Genomic DNA, 21,413 nt, shown 5'->3' on the forward strand with positions numbered 1-21,413 from the left:
AAATAAATCATTCCAGCTATTACAACTTCCTCCACTTGTCTGTCAATCAGCTCTCTAACTTTTCACATTCTATTGCTACAATAGGTTTATGTAAGAAAACAAACACATTTTGATTTTATGTATGGCTTACTGATTAGTAAAATATTTGTAACAGAGACCTGATGTGAAAATAGGGAAGGTTTTGATTAGGCTTTTCTGATATGTAAATGCTTGCAAACAAATAGGAATTTACTGGCTTTCAGATGAGCTAATCTGTTCAGAAAGTTGGTGAAGAGGCATGCTGATTCTCTAAGAGTTTATACAGAGCTGTAGTAAAATAACATGACTTGAAACTAATCGTTGGTAGTTGATAGCTAAGGATTTGATTTGTCACAGATTCCATGACTTCAATGGACCTGTGATATCTTTAGCTTTAGCCCCCTTCCCCCCCCGCCCCGCAGCCCCTGCCGAGGAGTAGTGGAGGGGCCAGGCCAGCGGTCAGTGTCCACCACAGGAGCAGCAACCCGGGGGACTGGATCAGTGGCCCAGAGCTGCTGGAGCAGTGGATGCTGGGGCCACCAGAGCAGTGGCTGGATCCGCTCCTGGTGCTGCCTCAGTTTCCCCATAAGTAAAATGGATATAATACTTATCTACCTCAGATGTTTGGCTTAGTGTTTGGAAAAAAATATGGAATCTTTAAATTAAAAAGTCCTTATAGTAATGAAAATCATATCCTATATAATACATAAGCTGCTGAACATTACTGTTAAAATTATATATACCTTGCTAAAAACATGTGTTACAAAAAATCCTGCAAAATAAGTCTAGACACAAATGAAATTGTAGCTTGAGTTTCTATATAGAAGAACAGTTAAGCATCTGTAATTTAGGAAACCCTGGAATATTTGATAGCTAGTGATACTGGACTAAAATTTAGTAACCAAAGGGCCTAGCTATAAGGTACCAAAAAGGGAACCTAGATTGGGAGCAGGGCTGGGGAAAGGCCAAGGGAGCTGGGGAGCTCCAGGCTAGGAAAGCTGCAGGCTGCAGACCTGATAAGGCCAATTAGGTGCTGAGTTGCAGGGGACAGCCCATGGGTAGGCAGATGCAGCAGGTCCGAACCCCTTTGCCTATGATGAGTGGTGTTCACTGCAGTCTGCCCCAGTGAGCGAGGGCTAGACAGAGACTGGCAGTAGCCTAACACCGAGATAAAATGGGGATAGAGGGTGGGGGTTTGCCTAGGGAGGGGGGAGACCCTGAGACTGAGGGGGCTCTGCAAGGGGGGCAGAAACCCAGTGAAGGGGCACCGGGGTCCTGGGAGGGACACGGGCCAGCAGCAAGGCAGATCACCGGCCTGCAGAGGGCGCTTCGGAGCTGGGATGAGCTAATTCCCACAGACAACCAGCAGGAGGCACTGCAGGGGTGAGTCTGCATCCCTACAGGGAGGTTTAGGTTGGCTATTAGGAAAAACTTTTTCACTAGGAGGGTGGTGAAGCACTGGAATGAGTTACCTAGGGAGGTGGTGGAATCTCCTTCCTTAGAGGTTTTTAAGGCCCAGCTTGACAAAGCCTGGCTGAGATGATTTAGTTGGAGATGGGCCCTGCTTTGAGCAGGAGGTTAGACTAGATGACCTTCTGAGGTCCCTTCCAACCCTGATATTCTATGAAACAATTTGAGAATTTTGGTTAATTTGGGTGAATTATTTTGGTTGGGAGGAAATTTTTAATGTTGAAACATTTTGGTTCGGCATTTCAGAAACTAAACTTTTTTTTAAAAAAGATTTATTTTGGAATTTCCCTCTATTTTATTTACCCCTGACCCCTTAAAACAGTTTTTAAAACCTTGAAATTAAAATGAAACATCTAGCTTTGGATCAAATGAAACTTATCATTCAATCTGAAACACAATTTTTTCAACTTTTTCATTTCACCAAAATATTCCAAAATTTTTTGGTTCAGGTGAGCCCAAAGCAAATTAAAAAAAAAAGTTTGAGTTGGTGGCTGAAACAAAAAAACAGTTATTTACACCGCTCTTCTCAGAACAGAGAGCAGCACAGCTATTGTGGACTCACTGAATCATTGGGGCTTAAACCCATCTGATCTTGCCTGTTCTGCTGAAAATGTTTCAGTTCTCTAGTGTAGACACAAATTTGCTGTTTGTTAATTCTGCATTAATCTTTGTACAGTAGAGCAGGAAGTAGAAAGAACAGTAGCAGGGAAGCTATTATCCACCAAGATGGAATAACACCTTTTATGCCAGTGAACTGCACCACCTAGGGAGACGCAAACCAGATGTCTTGGATCTAACACTGTCACTTCACACATCATTTATAAAGTGACACAGAAAAGTGAATGAAATATTAGCCTTCAAGAAGCAAGGAGGTAATGTGATTGTCAGAGGAAGGGACTTCCACACAGATATGGACCCTTGCTGAACCTGATCCCGACAGCTTTGCAAATCCCAAACAGGGCTATGAAAGACTCTGAAACCACCATTTTACATCTTAGTTCTGTGAGCTGCTGGAGACAGATCTTCCCTGACCCATCAACTGTTTTCTTGCTGTTTTGCTCTGTTTTGTTTTTAAGCAGTGAACACCATTGGTAAGGGCCTGATCCTGCACCATTAAAGTAAATGACAAAACTCCCACTGATTTTCATTTGTACTAGATCAAGGCAGTCCTTGGAGGTCTCTGGACCACAACTATTGATAAGTGAGGTCCTTCTATTTGCTTTATCAACTGCCCTTTGTATTTTTGTTCCTCTTTTCTATATTTCGTGAAACATAATAGTTGGCACTTCAACAAAACTTTCTGAATCAACGTTTTTGAATGTATGATCCTGCAAGGACTTGCACACCTGCTTAGCTTTACACAGTGTGAGTGGTCTCCCAGAGTTCAGTGGGACAACTTGCAGTTCATAAAATTAAGCAGAGCTGTAATTTTTCATAGGATGGGAGACTACGTTTCTAATGGCCCTGTGCAGGGGGTGAGGGATGCATTGGAGCCACCACATGCAGCTGAAAGGCAACCAGCTGTAGGGCCCCAGACTATTTAGGGCACATATACATGTTCCAAGAGGGGACAGCCAAACCGCAGCATGACTTCCTCGAACAGTTTGGCAGTCATAGTAGGGTAGAGGTGCCGTTAAGGAACACGTATGGAGCTAAAGCAGATTGGGGTGTCCTACTTCAATCTGTGCCCTCGAATCACTGGTTTGGCCTGTGTGAACTAAACATGAATTTTAAAGGCTTGATCTAGCACCTGCTGAAGTAAATGGAAAGACTCCCATTGATTTTTGGGTGCATCCGATCAGGCCTTAATTGACGAGGATGCTTGGAGAGAGAGCTTTGCACAGCTTGTAACTCAGTCCTCTCAACACCCAGGAAATCATAGATCATGATAGCTGATGATTTCTCATGGCATAATAACAGACCGAGGCAGTGCCAGCTTTTGCTGCCTAAAAGCTCATGCATGTAGTGAAAACATAGAACTTCGGTATACAGGCAGCTTGCCGAGCCATAATGCAAAGCTCCTAAGGCTCCAGAATGATTTACTCCAGAATATCCCGTTGTGGGGTTAATGTTTGGGAGTGGTTGGTTGAGGGGGCGGGTGTATTATTTTCCATTCTAAAATAATAATAAAAACTTTGCAAAATAGTGCAATGCTGTGTTTTTGTTTATAATGGGGATGGGACTTACTTCACCCTAGGATTTAGCTTCAGTTTGGGAGCTGTGGCCCTGTTCTGTTCCATCTGGGTTCTTACCAGTGCCAGTTGGGCCTTTCCAGTTAATGGAAAGGCTGCCGTGGAATTCAGTGGGCTTTGGATCAAACCTGTTGTGATTAAAATGGGGATTTTCCTCTCCCACCCCCATTCACCCACTCTCCTGTTTCAGGGACACACACACTGTGGTGTGTGCGAGTGAGACCTGGATTTGGAGTATTGTGTGCAGTTTTGGTCTTGTTTAAGAAGAAGGATGAATTCAAAAGAAGAACAAACAAAAAAAGAAGGAGAAGAGGAATGGAAGGAATGGAAAGGCCTGATGAAAGGAGACTGAAAGAGCTTTTTTTTTTTTTAACCAAAAAAAAGGAAAAAGAGAGAGATGATTACACTCTCTTTATATATATCAGAGGATATAAATACAGGAAGGAGAAGAATTATTCAGCTCAGTGCTAATGTGGACACGAGGACAAACGGATATAAACTGTCAGTCAGGAAATTCAGGCTTGAAGAAGGAGGCAGAAGGTTCACCATCATCAGCAATGCTGGAGGGGAACTACCGACAACAACAGGAGGGGGGGGGAGGGAGTTAAGGACTATAAATTTATTAAGATTTATGGAGATATGGGGATGGGATGATGAGATGGGAGGCTTATATATTAGTTCAATGTGCCACACTGGTGTAGTGTAATGGGCAATGGGGGTATATAATATTTTTCGGAGGGTTTGGAGGGAGAGAGTGGAGCCTTGTGCTCAGTTCTTCAGCTTTCGCGACCGCGGGGTATTTGGGAATTTTTCTCCAGGGAAGATTGGATTGGGCCTGGCCCTTTTTTTTTTTTCCTCGAAGCATGGGGGGGGGGGGCTTGCTAAGGTGTGGGTGGATCGGCTTATGTGGCCTGCATCTTGCAGGAGGTCAGACTAGATGATCATAATGGTCCCTTCTGATCTTGAATTCTATGATTCTATGATTCTATGATCCTACACTAAAGTCATAGGGTGAAATTCATCCCTATGCCAAGGTCCAGGCAAGGGCCACTTAAACTCTACTTTCTGGGCTCATGGAGGATTTAGGAGCTTCTGCTCTTCAGGGTGGTAAATCACACCCATCATTTTGAATTTATAATATCACAATGCTTTTCTGTGGGAATTGACATTACAGAGGTAGGATTGTATCTACTCTGGCTCATTAAAGAGAAAAGGGACTGTTAGGTGGCAAAAGAAGCCCCTAATTAAAATCACTGCTATCTTCAGTGACAGCAGAGAGAACAAAAGGAAATGCTGACCAAGTGATTTTTCTCTTTGCATAAATATTATGCCTTTTCCAGTCTGTTTCACTGTGAAAGTCTCCTTTTCAAACACTGAAATGGAGCTGTCTGGAAACCATTCTTTTAGATCCTTTTACAACCCTTTTTAGTGCTATCATTAAAAATAAACGGCACAGAGGTGTCCTTCGGTAGCTCCTATTGACTTCAGTGGAAGTAAAGTATGTGTAAGCAAAGACTGAATTTGACCCAAATTGTAAAAGTACAATAAAATGTCAAATTGAAAAAGCTTGAAATTTCAGCAGCGAAACTGCTGCCTTTGTCTTTAACTCATGCTGCCCTGCTTATGTATTATAGCACGTCTGGAAATGGAAGTCTGTAGCCTAAAGAACCTTGCAACAATTACTACAGAGCCTTGTCTTTCAGTTCCTTTGCTTAGTCAGTTTGTTATTCTAGGCTGAGATTTTTCAAAGCCACATAGTGGATTTGGATGTCCAGTTTCCATATAAATGTAATGAGACTTGGGCATCCAAATCTTTTAGGCAGCTTTGAGAATCCCAACCTTACGGTATGTCTGAAATGTATATCTAGGACCATGTCTTCACTGCAGAATTCCCTCAGGCTCTTACTGACATGTTTCCCCTCACTCCTCTCCTGTCCAGACACACAACCCTCTCACCCCAGTTTAGTGAGGCTTTCGACACAGTCTGTCTGGCCTGGCTTGGGGTTTGGGTTAGAGCTCAGGTGCCGCTTTCACTTAGGCTGGTAACCCAACTTTGCAATGAGGATCTAGGCTAACTCACCTGAATGCTCACAGTCCTCCAGTGCCTTCACATAATTCCCCCCATGTGCCCAGAAGGACAGACAAGTGCTCCCACAATTCCCTGGGAAAGGAGCAGAGAGCTCTTCAACTTACTGCCCCATAAAGAACCATGGGATATGTTCCCAGAAGTTCTAGTGACACACAGGTGAGTACAGCACCAGTGAGGACACAGTAAATGTAGTATGGCTTTCTATTGTGGCTGCTTGCTCATATCTAGGCAAGGATAATGGGTGCTTAGAGCAGATCACCCAAGTTAACTCTGTGCATGTGCTTTTCTCAGCTATGCAGTAACTGTAATGCTTTAAATACAATTATGCCATTATTTAAATTTCATTGCGGTTTCTATTAATCATGCAAAATGCGGCTGGTAATAAGGTGGATGTCATAAGAATGCTAAAGGCTTTCGTTTCATCAGTAACTAACTGGACTATTATTTTGCTGTTAACATATTGTTCTGTTGTGTGCAGAGAATAAAACTTTGCAGGTCGTCTGTAATGGCCTGATCCAGCTGCCACTAAGGTCAGTGGAGTTTTCCATTACCCTTAATAGGAGTTTGGTCAAGCCCTAAGACAGAGGTGGTCAATACGTGGCTCCTTGCATAGGCACCAACTCCATGGCTGTAGCTACAGGCACCAACTTTCCAACGTGCCGGGGGGGAGGAAGGGGGAGGCATGTGTGCTCACTGCTCAACCCCTGGCTCTGCCACAAGCCCTGCCCCTACTTCACCCCTTCTCCCAAGGCCCCTGCTCCTTCCTGCCCCCTTCCCTGAGCGTGCCATGCCCTCGCTCCTCCCGCTCCCCCCAGAGCTGTCTGAATGCCGCAGGAAGCCTGGGGAAGGAGGGGGAGGTGCTGATCCGCAGGGCTGCTGGCAGGCAGGGGGAGCTGATGGGGGTGGGGCTGCTGATGTATTACTGTGGCTCTTTGGCAATGTATGTAGGTAAATTCTGGCTCCTTCTCAGGCGCAGGTTGGCCGCCCCTGCCCTAAGAAAACACCGCATTGGAGGTTGAGAGCAGTAAGAAATGGAAACATGCTGCAGATGTTGTATCAGGTTGGGATTTTCAAAGCAGCCTAAGGGAGTTAGGTGCCCAACTCCCATTTAATGTCAGTGGGATTTGGGTGCCTCATTCCTTTAGGTGATGTGGGAAAATACCACTCCCTTTGGGTTTTGCCTGAAAGGTGGCTGCTGGCTATCCAGCAATGTTAAAATGAGGGGCTACCTCTGCAGCAAGAAAGGAAATAATTATGGCCTGAAGGTATTTTAATTTGGGGTGTGTATGTAATAAGCATGCGTGTACATATACACACACGCACAGTTACTCTAACAGCTCAGAACCGGATGTATGAGATTGTGAACCCTATATGTTGTGTTTTTTGAATGGTTCTCCATGTTGGGTTGGAAATTCCAAAGACTGGTGACAAAGAAATAACAGAGGATAGTTGACTCTTAAGCTCTTAATTGTTGGAAATCTATTCGCTGTACACAAAATACTGGTCCCTGTCCAGAAGAACTAGTTTAGTGTGGGGAGAACTCACCTTGGCAACAATCTGGTCAGGGACCTTTTTCACACTCTCTTCTGACCGGGTATCTTTGGTCTTGACCTTAGCCTCGGAGTTCATAGCCAAGTTCCAGGCTACTTTCAGGCTCAGGTTTGACCCCGCTCTGACCCTTGATCACAACTGCCTTTGTCCGGGTCTTGACAGGTGTGACGCATGGCCAGAAAGGGTTAAACATCCTGCAGAATAAATAACCCTCATAAGACATGTGGGAAGATAATGTTTGTGGTTTTGTGTATTTACATATGTATGAGTAGGGTGGACAATGTAATCAACAGTCCCTGTCTGTACTGTATTCTGATAATTCAGATATCTCGGTATTCATCTCCCTTTGCAATGTACTGTGAATGGTGAAGAAACAAGCAAATGGCTTATGTTAATTCATATAGCTAAGTACCGATGATGGAACTACTTCAAAGTCATCCTAATTATCTTTTGTTCCCTGAGGAACTCCAACTTGTCAAAAGACATGAAATTGTATAAAAGATCCTTGGGTCCTTATTCTGTCATCTCAGCTCTGCTTAGGCTTCATCAGGAGAAGTTTGAATCGCAAGACTGAGGCCTCCGGTTATGCTGGTATGCCCTGAATATGAGATTTGGACATTTAACTATAACGTATGAACTATTTCTGAAAACTCTCTGCTATGAATCTGAACCTCAATGAACTGAACTCATGTCTGTATGTATATTGATCTTTTAACCATACACTCTCTTTTGTTTTTAATAAATTTTAGTTAAGTTAATAAGAATTGGCTGTAGCTTATATTGGGTAAGATCTGGAATATTCAATAACCTGGGAGATAATGTGTCTGATCTGTTGGGATTGGTAGAATCTTTACTTTTACTTTTATATGATGAAATAAGATTTTCAGAAACCATCATATTTGACTTGGGTACCTGGATGGAGACCTGAGGCTGGATCACTTTAAGAGAACTGTGTTGTTTGGGCTTCTGAGTAACCAGTAAAGTAATAAAGAAGCTGGTTTATGCTGACTCGGTAAATCTAAGTATTGGAATATCCACCAACTTTACGGGGATTGTCTGCCCCATTCTTTGCAGTTCACCCAAATTGAGTGACCGTAGCTGGCTCCACACTAAGGACCCCGGTCACAACAGTTATAAGACTGCACAGCTCCCTGCCTTACACTCTGATATCCCAAGCAAGCCAGTCTTCCTAATGGCCAGTGCCTATATGCTGCTTTCGCTCCAAGGACCGTGAACAGTGTATTGCGAGCAGCTTCAAGTTGCCACACAGCTCTTTCTAAGCAACCACATTTATTCTTAAGGTAAGAGCATTGTAAAGGAAACATAATGAAAACAATAAATGATTTAAACATGCACTGCACAAGCCAGGAGTCACCCATCAGTCGTATGGGCTAAAGTCTTTCCAACCCATCTTCTAGTCCCCTTGGACAGAAGGGCCTGTCCAGTTTGCTGGATCAGAAAGAGCCCCGAGTCAGTTCACACATAGCCTTTTTATACCCAAATGCTTTTCTTTGTTCCCCAGTCTCTGGAAAACTCTGTCTGAACCAGTGTATGCAAACCTTTGCAAGGGGTTTCTCTACAATTGTTCTCAGTGACTCACCTTAAGGACCTCCTGGTGTTTTTATGTCCTGGAAGTTGCTATGGTAACCCTCTCCATGGAGTAGAACACAATCATAGATAAACTACTTAAATTTAATACAGGGGTGCCCAATAGATACTGAAATATCTCTCATAGTGCCAATCAGGTGATTTAATAACTGTAAAACCCATAATGGTAGGACTTTGACAATCAGTTCAATAAATAATTAGCTGCATTCCTTACTTTAAAAAACAACAACACATTTTCTTGATGGAGCCACTGTCCCACAATTAGTAACCCATTAATAGACTAACCTGTACCTTAATTTAGGGACCTTTAAAGAGAGAAGACGGTCTTGAGTTTTTTAAAGCACAGGAATGGGAGGTAGGAAATCTGGGTTCTCTTTCCCAACTATACCACACCCTTCCAGTGGGGCTTAGAGCAATGAAGGGTCTGGTCACATGAGATGCTGAGTTGAGGTTAACCCCTTGCTCAGTGGAGACTCGATAGTACCGTTGCATCCTGTATAATGACCTATGATTAGTCCAGTAAACTCACAAGTGTTCATGAATGATCTTTTTCCTTGTAAAGGATGACACCCATATCTCACCTATTTCCTTTGTCATGCCAGTAAAATCCTCATTGTTTTTCTTCCCTTTATTGTTTAGGTTGGCTGCTTATGCGGGGGGAAGTATTCCTTTTGCTGTTGCTGAGGAAATGTCCCCCAGGAAAGAGAGTTGTTCTTTTGTTCCTTTCTTTTTGTGTTGTGGAGGCAGAAAATATTAATCCTAACAAGGATTAAAATGAACTGCTCCCAGACTGTTCACAAAATAACAATAGACACCCTCTGTGAATCTGTGCACAGGACTGAAAAGGTCCTTTCATTGCACATTTGCGTGTTTGTGTGCGCCCATGTAAATACTTCATTTATTCTATAATTTTCTATAGCAGGTGATGACCTCTGTGTTGACAGAGGGGATCAGGCAAGCAGTTTTGTTTTTTAAAGAAACATCATTTCAAAAATTGTAATGGAGTCCCAACAAATGAGACAGCCAGTTATTACGAGAGATAATTAATTTTTGCCTTGTGTGTGAACTTTTCTGACAAATAACATTATCTGTCTGCATACAGTGGTCCTTAAGAGGTGTAGCCTTCTAGTGGAGTGTTGGGGAAGGGACAGGGGGCAGGGACGGCTCTAGCAATTTCGCCGCCCCAAGCACGGCGGCACGCCGCAGGGGGCGCTCTGGCGGTCGCCGGTCCCGCGGCTCCGGTGGACCTCCTGCAGACGTGCCTGCGGGAGGTCCACCGGAGCCGCGGGACCAGCGGACCCTCCGCAGGCACGCCTGCGGGAGGTCCACCGGAGCCGCCTGCCGCCCTCCCGGCGACCGGCAGAGCGCCCCCCGCGGCATGCTGCCCCAAGCACGCGCTTGGCATGCTGTAGCCTGGAGCCGGCCCTGACAGGGGGACATCTGAACTACTGGTTCAATTCACTACCACTTTATTGGCATGACAAGCTACACAAGTGTGGCCAAAGTGCACTCTGAAACCTATAAAGAGAAAGAGCCATTACATTTTTGTCTGAAATGGGAACGACATGATCAGGAAAGGGGTTGGGGATTAACTCTTGTCTCCATTTGTTACTACTTTATTGCCTGTTTCTCCTGTGGTCTCAGTTTGCTACAAGGGATAATGCCAACTCTCTTTGTTTTTCCTTTTTCCCAGGTGCATCCAGCTTTGCTTAAATCCAATCTAATGACAGGAGTGCAGTAGCACTCCTTGGCTTGAAGTGCTTTCCATCATAGACAGGGTTTACAGTTTTTGTTCAGTGGCTTTCAGCACCCCCACTACAAAAATTGTGACAACGCCACTGTCTGACAGGATGGTCCATGGGCATGAGAGAGAAATCTACTACCATGGGTATGGATTTGTTTGTAAATAAGGTCCTGTGAACAATCAGGATGCTAAAAGTATTCTAAGCCCACTCCCTTGATCTTATAAGAGAAACATGCTCTGAGATACAGTTTAGCTCTGAGAAATACTGGCTTGGCTTAATTTAATTTGCTATTCTCTTAGCTGATTATTGAAGATACCAAAGCAGATGCTAGAATGGTTTGTTTTAAAATTCTATTTCTCACACACATATAGAATATGTGTGTGTGTGGGATGGTACTGTACTTCCTTAGTCTCCTACCTCAGACAATCATCTGGAAGGGCAGCAATGCTGAGCAGACGTGAAGGTCCGTCACTTTTCCCATAACCCTTTGAAGCTGGTGTGAGGTCCTCCTAAGAAAACATTGTTGTGGGAGGTAGAATTCCAACATCCAGCACAGTTGGAGACAAAGAATTTAGCATGTATTAAAGCTGAACATTTGTTCATATCTAGTTACTAATGTTAGACTAAATGATACTATGTGGTGTCTGCCTGCAATTTTAAAAATTACAGTAATGACAAAAGATTAGATTGCAGCAGAATCTTTTAAGGAGTGTGTGTACCTTGCACAGTTGATGCATGCTTTTCCAGACTAAGAAAGAATTGAGGTCACATTGAGATTATGTACTGCAGAACAATATTAGTAAAAGCAGATGTGTGGTCACACACTTGCAGACTGCACAGTCATCAGTGGGAGCTTCAACCCATGAGGCTTCTGCACCAAAAACACCACTGGAGTTATGGTAGAACTCTTTTAGCTGTAAGTAGCCTGTCATCATAGTTGCTGGGATCAGCCACTAACCAGGGACATAACTACACACACCAGTCCAGTGAATTGTACAAGTTCCCTCTTAGCTTAAAATAAAAAATGGTTTTGATTTTTTTAAATAACTGTATAATCATGACAGCCATTACTAATGAAGCAATATACAGAAATATCAGTCATTATTAAATTCTTGATTGGACTCCTACATTTATGAGATCAAAATAGAGCTTGAAATATTTTGTATGTAGTAATAATCTTTGAGATTGCATTTGATGGTACTTGTACAGAAAGAAAACTTTAAAAATCTGCTTCTGTGTACACATTTATAAGTAGTCTCTTAGGTTCTGACAGATCCTGGAAATATTTCCTAATATAATGTAGATTTCCTGCAGATCTTCCCTTTATAACTAATGCTGTGGGGAGGGGGGGGGAGAAACTATTGTAATTTACAAAACAAGCTCTGAGTGTCTGGGATGCATTAGTCCCTCTCTTGATGTTCTTTTCAAACCCACAGATTTTATAGGTATAAAATAACTTTCAAAACAGACAAGATATGTAACTTTGAGTTATGTAACTTATTCTGCATTTTCACTATAACAGATTCTTAAAATATTTCTAGAAATCTACAGCTATAAAAATGGTTGTGGAATTGCTGTATCGCCGTCTCAACAAGATCTGTTTTTTTAAAACAAAAAATAAAGAGTGGATTTAAAAATGTTTTAGTTACAACACGGTGACATTTGATGACGTTCACTAATTCAAGAGATGGATTTATGCATGTTTAATCTTCACTAATGATGACTCCAGGGCAAGAAATGAAAATAACTTCAGTTAATAATGTGTGTATACATTATTAACACATTTTCCTGATGAAGATGATTCTTTTCCTGGTCCACAGATCTGTGAGCAAGCTGTGGAAGATCAAAAGGATTCATAGGCTCAGTTTTTAAACCTTTTTACCTTGCTGAAATCGAAAGCGCAATGATATTAAGAGAATTAAAAGTTGGCAGCCAATCACGTTTCATACAAAATTTTTACCAAAAAATACTGTTTGTTTACAATATGACAACAAAGAAGTAGCCCAATCCTAGCTCATGTTGAAGTTGTATGAATAGTAAGTAAGTTATCATGCCTCAGTCATGATTGGGGTCCCATTGTATCAGGCACCACACAAACACCTTAGACGCAGTCCCTGACTGTCCAAAGAAGCCATGCATTGATAAACAAAACTTATTATAGATACTGATCATTCCTCTGTTGTTGTTTTTGTTTTTGTTTGTGTTTTGGCTAAATTACTCAGTCAAGGAGTTGGAGCTTCCTCTCAGCTGTTCATGATCCAAGCATTTATGCAAACTCCTGCAGCTTTGAGACTCACTTTGATTTATATACAAATATTTGAATAGATTATGGTAGCTCTTTAAATGCATTCCCTTTGTTTACATACAGACTATATAGCAGGCAGCTGTGAATGACAGAGCTCTAATCCCATCAAGGGGTTCTGGTGTCCTCAGAAACCATGACAGTAAAACTCAGAGTTTTGTCACAAAGACTTAGAGGTGGAACTATAGCCCCACAATTCTAATGCTAATTTCAGCTATTTTTGATGTTTATTTTGGATCCCGGATCTGTACCCAGCACAAGCTTCCTCTCCCTTGCCCCATTCTTACTATACAACCACTGCCTCTTCCTCCTCCTGGGTCACTTCTGCCAATCCCCATGGAGAACTTGTACTATTGCATCATCCATTCCCCTACTTAACTGCCACCAGAGCAATCTTTCCTACCAGTTCCAGCAGCTTTATTTCAGAAAATTACACTGAGTGACTCTAGACTATCCATCCCTCCTCCTCGAGTCTTATTTCCCGGCTGCTTTCAGCTCCATTCTCCACCACCCTTTTTTACTGCTCTGACAGCTCAGTTTGTGAGGCCATCTGCTTGGCTAGGAATATCAGTGATTCCCTGAATCTCATAAATCATGAGCTAATGTCACATCTGTAAATGGAGAGAGAGATTGGATTGGAGTGTATTTTATACCTTATAAACATGAGAATCCTTTCTAGTTGTTGGACACTCTTTCCTCTCATCCTCCTGTTCTGACTTCCCCACTTATCAAATAAAACATCTGATTTTACTGATATCCGTATACGCATCTGTGAAGCAAGTATTGTAAAAATATGCATTATTGGTATAATTCAAAGATAAGAGTTATCATTTCAAAACAGAATATTTTGAAGAACAACTCTCTATCCCATCCACATGGCATATGTTCTCATGCCCTACTGTTTGATGCTTTTAATAAACTGCCTCATGGGGTGATTTTTTATAGTACCACAAAAACACTAGATACGGTCTTACCACAGTGTTTCTATTCCTGAATGGTGGAAATGGCATGAGAAAACCAGCCTTTTCCTCATTTCAGTTCTATATGTGGCTCTTTGAAGGAAAAGAAGCTCATGAAAATACAAACACAAAGGCAAAGATATTCAGGTTTGCCTAGATATTGAGAAAGATGAGTTCCTGCAGCCCCCTGTGTAAAGACCTAACAATTTCCATGGAACAGTCCATTATCTGTTTAATTGCACAAGCCAATCTCTTTTCTCAAAAAGATGTATTAGGCTATTTAGCCATTCAAGTGATCCATCTGGCTGAACATTCTTAGATGCTTTCTAACTTGATTTATCAGGCTCTGAAATGGTGTCCTTGATAGCTTCTGGGACTATGTAGGGACTGTCTAGCTTTTGCATGATAGCAGCAGTTCCTTATGACCTTCATTTAGTAGAGAAAGCAGTATTATACCATCGTGCTTACCAATCTGAAGTTCACTGTTTAAATAGCATATGTCTATGCCATAGAGAAGCTGGAATACAGGATTGCCATATAGTAGCTCAGGCCCCATAGCCAGAACTCGATGCTTCAGTGACATCATGTGGCAATGAGTTCCACAGTCAAATTATGTGTTGTGTGAAAAGCATTTTCTTTCATTACTTTTGAATTTGCCACTTTTGATTTTCATGGTTGTATGTTCTTTATAACTAGGAAGCCCCTAAAATAATAATAATTTAATATATAAAAATGTCTTCTACCCATCCTATCTTTTTAAGCTGTTTTACAGGCAGTTACAATGCAATAATACACAAATATCACAAAAATATAACCAAGAACATAGAAAAATAAATATTTGAAAAGAGGTTGGGTGGGGTAATATACATTGGCCACATTAAATAATGCCTCTAGGAGAGGAAGGATGAACTTGTATTTAAAACATTGAATTGGGACTCTAGAGATCTGGGTTCATTGTCTTCAATGGGACTACTCATGATCTTAAAGCTATGCACATGCTTCAATACATTCCTGAATCAGAGCCTCAGATTGTAAACTCCGCTAGGGCTGTCAAGCGATTAAAAAAAGTAATTGATTAATTGCGTGATCAATCACGCTGTTAAAAAATAATAGGATACCATTTATTTAAATATTTTTGGATGTTTTCTAAATTTTCAAATATATTGATTTCAATTACAACACAGAATACAAAGTGTACAGTGCTCACTTTATTTTTATTACAAATATTTGCACTGTAAAAAACAAAAGGAATAGTATTTTTTCAATTCACCTAATACAAGTACTGTAGTGCAATCTCTTTATCGTGAAAGTTGAACTTAGAAATGTAGAATTATGTACAGAAACTGCATTCAAACATAAAATGTAAAACTTGAGAGCCTACAAGTCCACTCAGTCCTACTTCTTGTTCATCCAGTCACTCAGACAAACAAGTATGTTTTCATTTGCAGGAGATTATGCCATCCACTTCTTGTTTACAATGTCACCTGGAAGTGAGAACAGGTATTTGCATGGCATTGTTGTAGCCAGCATTGCAAGATATTTACATGCCAAGTGTGCTAAAGATTCATTTGTCCCTTCATGCTTCATCCACTATTCCAGAGGACATGTGGTTCTGGTTCTGCTTGATAACAATCCGAGGCAGTGAGGACCAACACATGTACATTTTCCTCATCTGAGTCAGATGCCACCAGCAGAAGGTTGATTTTCTTTTTTAGTGGTTCAAGTTCTGTAGGTTCTACATCGGATTGTTGCTCTCTTAAGACTTCTGAAAGCATGCTCCACACCTCAACCCTCTCAGATTTTGGAAGGCACTTCAGATTCTTAAACCTTGGGTCGAATGATGTAGCTATCTTTAGAAATCTCACATTAGTACCTTTGTGTGTTTTGTCAAATCCATAGTGAAAGTGTCCTTAAAACAAACATGTTCTGGGTCATCATCCGAGACTGCTATAACATGAAATATATGGCAGAATGTGAGTAAAACAGAACAGGAGACATACAATTCTCCCCCAGTGAGTTCAGTCACAAATTTAATTAACACAATTTTTTTAACAAGTGTCATCAGCATGGAAGCATGTCCTCTGGAATGGTGACTGAAGCGTGAAGGGGCATACGAATGTTTAGTGTATCTGGCATGTAAATACTTTGCAATGCCAGCTACAAAAGTGCCATGTGAATGCCCGTTCTCACTACCAGGTGATATTGTAAATAAGAAGCGGGCAGCATTATCTCCCGTAAATGTAAACAAACTTGTTTTTCTTAGTGATTGGCTGAATAAGAAGTAGGACTGAGTGGACTTGTAGGCTCTAAAGTTTTATAGTGTTTTGTTTTTGAGTGCATTTACGTAACAAAAAAACTACATTCACGATAAAGAGATTGCACTACAGTACTTGTATGAAACGATAAACAAAAGGAATAGTATTTTTCAGTTCATCTTCACAGTACAAATATTTATAATCAAATATAATATAAACCAGGGGTCTCAAACATGCAGAGCTCCCCAGGGCCGCCCAGAGGGGGGGGCAAAGGGGGCAATTTGCCCCGGGCTCCGCAGGGGCCCCCAAGAGAAAAGCCTCCGCCCCTCTCCTGGAGCCTCGGCGCATAGAGCGCCGAGTCTCCGTCCGAGCGCCTGAGCCCCGCCCCGATCCGAGCCGCATGGGGAGGGGGCGGGGCTGGGAGCTCTGGGCTGAGCGCTGCGCTCGGCGTGGAGCTCCCAGCCCCACCCCCTCACCACGCGGCTCTGAGCGGACGAAGCTCAGGCCTCGCCGAGATGCGCCGGGTAAGGGGGAAGCGGAGCCTGGGTGGAAGCGGGACCCGCCGGGCCGGGCCGGGCCATGGGGAAGGGAAGCGAGACCCGCCGGGGCCGGGCCGGGCCGGGGGGGTGGGGGAGGGAAGCGAGACCCGCCGGGGGGTGGGGGAGGGAAGCGGGACCGGCCGGGGCCGGGGTGGGAAGCGGGACCGGCCGGGGTGGGGAAAAGAGGGACCCGCCGCCACCGAAGCGCAGCCCGGTCTTCGGCGGTGGGGGGCCCCTTCTGTTCCGGGACCCGCCGCCTAAGTGCCCCACCGCCAAGCCACCGAACAGCTGTTGGTGGCGCTTAGCACTTTCCAGGAGGGAGGGGGGAGGAGCGGGGGTGCGCTTAGGGGAGGAGGTGGAGAAGAGACAGGGCAGGGGCGGGGCCTCATGGGACTACTCATGATCTTAAAGCTATGCACATGCTTCAATACATTCCTGAATTGGGGGTGGGGCCAGGGGCAGCAAGGGGGCGTGTCAGTGATGCGGCCCTCGGGCCAATGCACTAGTCCTCATGCGGCCCTCGGGGTCATTTGAGTTTGAGACCCCTGATATAAACTGAGCACTGTACACTTTGTATTCTATGTTGTAATTGAAATCAATATATTTGAAAATGTAGAAAAGCATCCAAAATATTTAATAAATTTCAATTGGTATTCTGTTGTTTAATAGTGTGATTAAAGCTGCAATTAATCTCAATTAACTTTTTTAGTTAATCACATGAGTTAACTGCAATTAATCAACAGCCCCAGGGATTCTGTCTTGCACTGTGTGTGTGTGTGTGTGTGTGTGTGTGTACAACTCCTAGCATGATGGGGTCCCTATCTTGACTGGCGCTGCTGGTTGCTACCATAATACAAATGATTAATAATAAGGGGCTTTTTCAGACACGTGTTTGAAAGTGGGGATGGTTAGGATGAGATTGAGATTTGGAGGAGATTGGGTAAAATGCATGTCTGGGAGAACATGTTAATTTCACACCTAAGGGTGTCATCTGCCAGTCTAAGGTACAAAGATAGGGCCCTTGGAATGCAGGTGATGGTAGAACCCAGCTACTTGTTACAATACAGCTCTGTGAGGAGGACTCAAACATAGGAACTGTTGGAAGGAGGTGATGTGCATTGTTTACCTCTTACATAGAATCTCAGGGTTGGAAGGGACCTCAGGAGGTCATCTAGTCCAACCCCCAATACATAATGTGTTTCAAGTCAGAAAATATGTAATGTAACATAAATCCATGGTTATAGTACTGTAATTTGTAGAAATTCTCAACTAAATCCTATTTACAGTACTTGCTTCTTGGCTATAGTCCAGCTTTGTAGTAGAGGCCCTGTATGGGTACACTATTAAAGTAAGCCATGGCTCCCACTTGTTTTTTGAAACTGAAAAGCTGAAGTTGTTAGTGATTTTAAAAAATAGTGTGGATTAGCCTAGGAGTGTGTGGGGGTGTGTGTGTGAGAGAGAGGTATTTAATTTAATCCAAAACAGATTGTCTTCTCAAACACTGCTCATTAAATGAACTGTTTGGAAGTGTGATTTACAGCAGGGTGGTAGTCATGTGAATGTGTGAGTGTTTAATATCTGCAGGGTAATAGCTTAGTGTCAGTTGTAGTAATTTGATTTTCGATTTTTATCTTTTTTGACTTTCTGTACTATGATATCCTTCTGTGTGACATAGTTCCTGCATAGGTTAATCTCCTGAGATTGTGAAAAGAACTTCCCTCCTTACTGAAGATCCAGGACCTTATTGCATTTTTTTATTATTACTAAACCCACAATCTAGCTATTCACATTTACCCATGTCAAATGTATAGGCTCAATGCCACAGTACAAAATGGAGTAATAGACCAAAATATTGACATTTAATGAGCTAAGTCCTGCAGTTTTAGAGAAAATAAAATCTTGCTGTATTGAGTGAGCAAAATTTTTCAAGGATCACTTTCTGCATAATCTATTATGTTCTGTATTTAATACTCTGAGCTTTTCTATTGATTTAAAGTCAAAACTTTTTTATTTGATACACTAAAGGAAACAGTGCTGCAATACTTTTGTGTAGAAACTCCTCAAAATGGCAAACACATCTAACATTCTAGTGCCTGAATAAATAATAATAATAAGTAATTAATAATAAAGCACATTATGCTTCCATACCTGGAAAACCTTGAGAAATTAGTTTTAAAAACCTGGTGCTAGCATTTTTGCTTTGTAACACAGCCTTTGTTTTTATGTTGAATCAGTAGTTTAGAGGACATTTAATGCTGTTTTGTTTGCGTGTGTGTGTGTGTGTGTGTGTGTGTGTGTGTGTGTGTGTGTGGTGGGTTTTTTCCCCCCAAACTACACATTATCAGTTGATTTAAGTTCCAGGCTTTTGCTCAAAAGTCCAGAACTTTCATCCTCTGTATATTTAGGCCCCGTTGTGCAATGAACTCCCCTGTGGTGAATCCCTACCCTTCACAGAGCCTTGCACTTCAGTATGGATAGATAAATACAGCAAATAATTTAGATATACTCATTTTTCTATTGCTTTTTTTTACTTTATATTTCTTGATTATGAACATATTACTTTGACTATCCTATACAGTATAGTTAAAATGTGTGTTGTATAGGCCACCTGTCTTTGGCCACCTAAGTCATATGATATTATTTCTCTTCTTTGGTTGGATGAGCATGACATTGGAGCTGCTGGAGAAGATAGCAGATCAACAGGATTAAGGAAACCTTTTTTCTTTCTGGCCCACACACACCTTGCGCAGTCTAGCATTCCTAGAAAAGTGAAGCAATTCGAAGCTTCGTTGCCGAGGTGATGATTTTAATTTAATCTCATCACATTTACAGGAAGCAATAACATGCACAGCTTGCTGTGAAGGATGAAGTCAGACCACTGTCTGGCTCGTGTACTTGCCTCTGTGCCAAGGCACCGGTGAGTGTTTTGGAGAACCGTGTATGCCTGTATTGTCAAGCAGTGTGTCTTCGTCTGCCTCCTCCCCCACTCCATAACAAATATACCATTTTCTTTGTGAATACTTTGTTGCAACTTTCATAATTTTTGGTGTTTCTCTTAAAGCCCCAGCTCCTGGAATCCTGTTATTCTGTGAGAATCTCATTTTTCAATTAAATTAAAATAATGAAGTGTCTAGCCCTCATGGTTGCAGAGAAAAACTTGCAAACATGAACCCTAAACTTCTCAACATTGGGAGACATGCATAAAAAAAACCTAAAATATTCTTTTTTTATTAATCTCATGATTTTAAGCAATTCTCATGAGGCCTCATTTATGATTTTTGAATGCTTGAGGTTGCAAATACTGAGGCATACACACTTACAATCCATTTTCTTATACCATTCATGTGTCTAGAACTCACTTGCTCAAATTTTGGCAGAAAATAATATAAAAGGGTATCAAGGTGAATTTTAATTTTGGCAAATACATTTACTTTTAAAACTCAGTTCTCTGATTACTAATTAGACATTGTCCTCATCTACAGCTGATTTCTTACCTCTTGCCAACTAAGGGCATGATCCAGCATCCATTAAAGTCAATGGGAATCTGTCTGACTTCAGTGGGCATTGAGTCAGGCCTTAAAGCCATCAGATCTGCATGGTGAGTCCTGTTAAGAGCTGAGAGGGTTTCACACATGTACCCCATTGTCATCTGCGAGGATCTGCTCACCTATATTTGAACTGAAAACCTATATAGCCTCTCAGGGTTAGCCAAATATACCTACAAGGAAATTTGCAAAAAAAAAAAAAAAAAAGTTCATTGTTCATATACTGGATCTGGTTGTGTATGTCAGAGTGGTTTTTTAATTATAATTATGTTCCCTTTTTTTTTTTTTTTGGTGCCGTGGTTGTCATGTATTATGGATCCAATAGTTCAGTTTGCCTTTCTGTCTCTTTTGTTAAAAAAAAATTAAGTAATTGAACAAAATAGCTTGAACACCCATAATCAAATATAACATTATTGCTGAAATTAGTCATCACTATAAAATCTACATAAAAAGTTTCACAGACACAAATAATAGCAAAAAGTTTTGCTTACCTGCCAACCAAAGCATCATCTGTCATCTCTTCATGTCTATTTTATACACAGTGCTTTTAAATCACTTGTCATTATATTAGTCTAACTCTGAATCCCAGAACGCAATTGTCCTAATAAATATGTTTGAATCAGCTAGTTATTCATGCAAAATTACAATTTAAATCCCTGCTTTGTGGCTAGTTCTACCACTAAAATCCTACTTAAAATATCATTTAAAATCATAAACCTGTTTTTAATGTCTCCTCAATTCAGAGATTTATGAAAAATAATTTATCAGTACAAATTTCATACTGAAATGTTTCCAGGTAAAAAAATCAGAAGCATTGTATCAATAATAAGACTTGCACTGGCTTGATACCATGGACAAAAGGATTAGTCCTTGAAACAGCTGCTTCCTGGTAAGTGTAAAAAAAAATGAGGACAATGAATTAATTGACCATTTGAAGGAAAAAGTAAGTGGTTCTTGTTGATATCCTCTGCAAGAACACAAATAGGTGTCAGAGCCTAAACGTTAAGGGACTGATCCAAAGCCTGTTGAAATCAGTGAGTCTTTCCATTGACATGGGAGGGGTTTGGATTAGAGCGAAAACTATACTTTTATATGAACATCTGTCTGAAGGAAGGGGAAGGAAAAACTGAAGGAAATGAA

The 21,413-nt window shown here is 41.7% G+C and overlaps 1 protein-coding gene and 1 long non-coding RNA gene across 15 annotated transcripts in view; one reads left to right on the forward strand and one right to left on the reverse strand.

The window, feature by feature from the left end:
- DAB1 (DAB adaptor protein 1) overlaps positions 1-21,413 on the forward strand; it is a 684,943-nt gene that overhangs the window by 364,315 nt on the left and 299,215 nt on the right. The gene's annotated exons all lie outside the window — the stretch shown is intronic.
- LOC120370608 lies at positions 12,373-20,369 on the reverse strand. The gene is made up of 3 exons (XR_005583829.1): positions 20,223-20,369; positions 13,629-13,744; positions 12,373-12,506 (listed from the first exon to the last, which is right to left on the reverse strand). It is a non-coding gene; the product is annotated as an uncharacterized LOC120370608 (long non-coding RNA).

The sequence above is a fragment of the Mauremys reevesii genome, linkage group 8 (genome assembly GCF_016161935.1).
Source record: "Mauremys reevesii isolate NIE-2019 linkage group 8, ASM1616193v1, whole genome shotgun sequence".
In the NCBI taxonomy this organism is placed as follows: domain Eukaryota; kingdom Metazoa; phylum Chordata; order Testudines; family Geoemydidae; genus Mauremys; species Mauremys reevesii.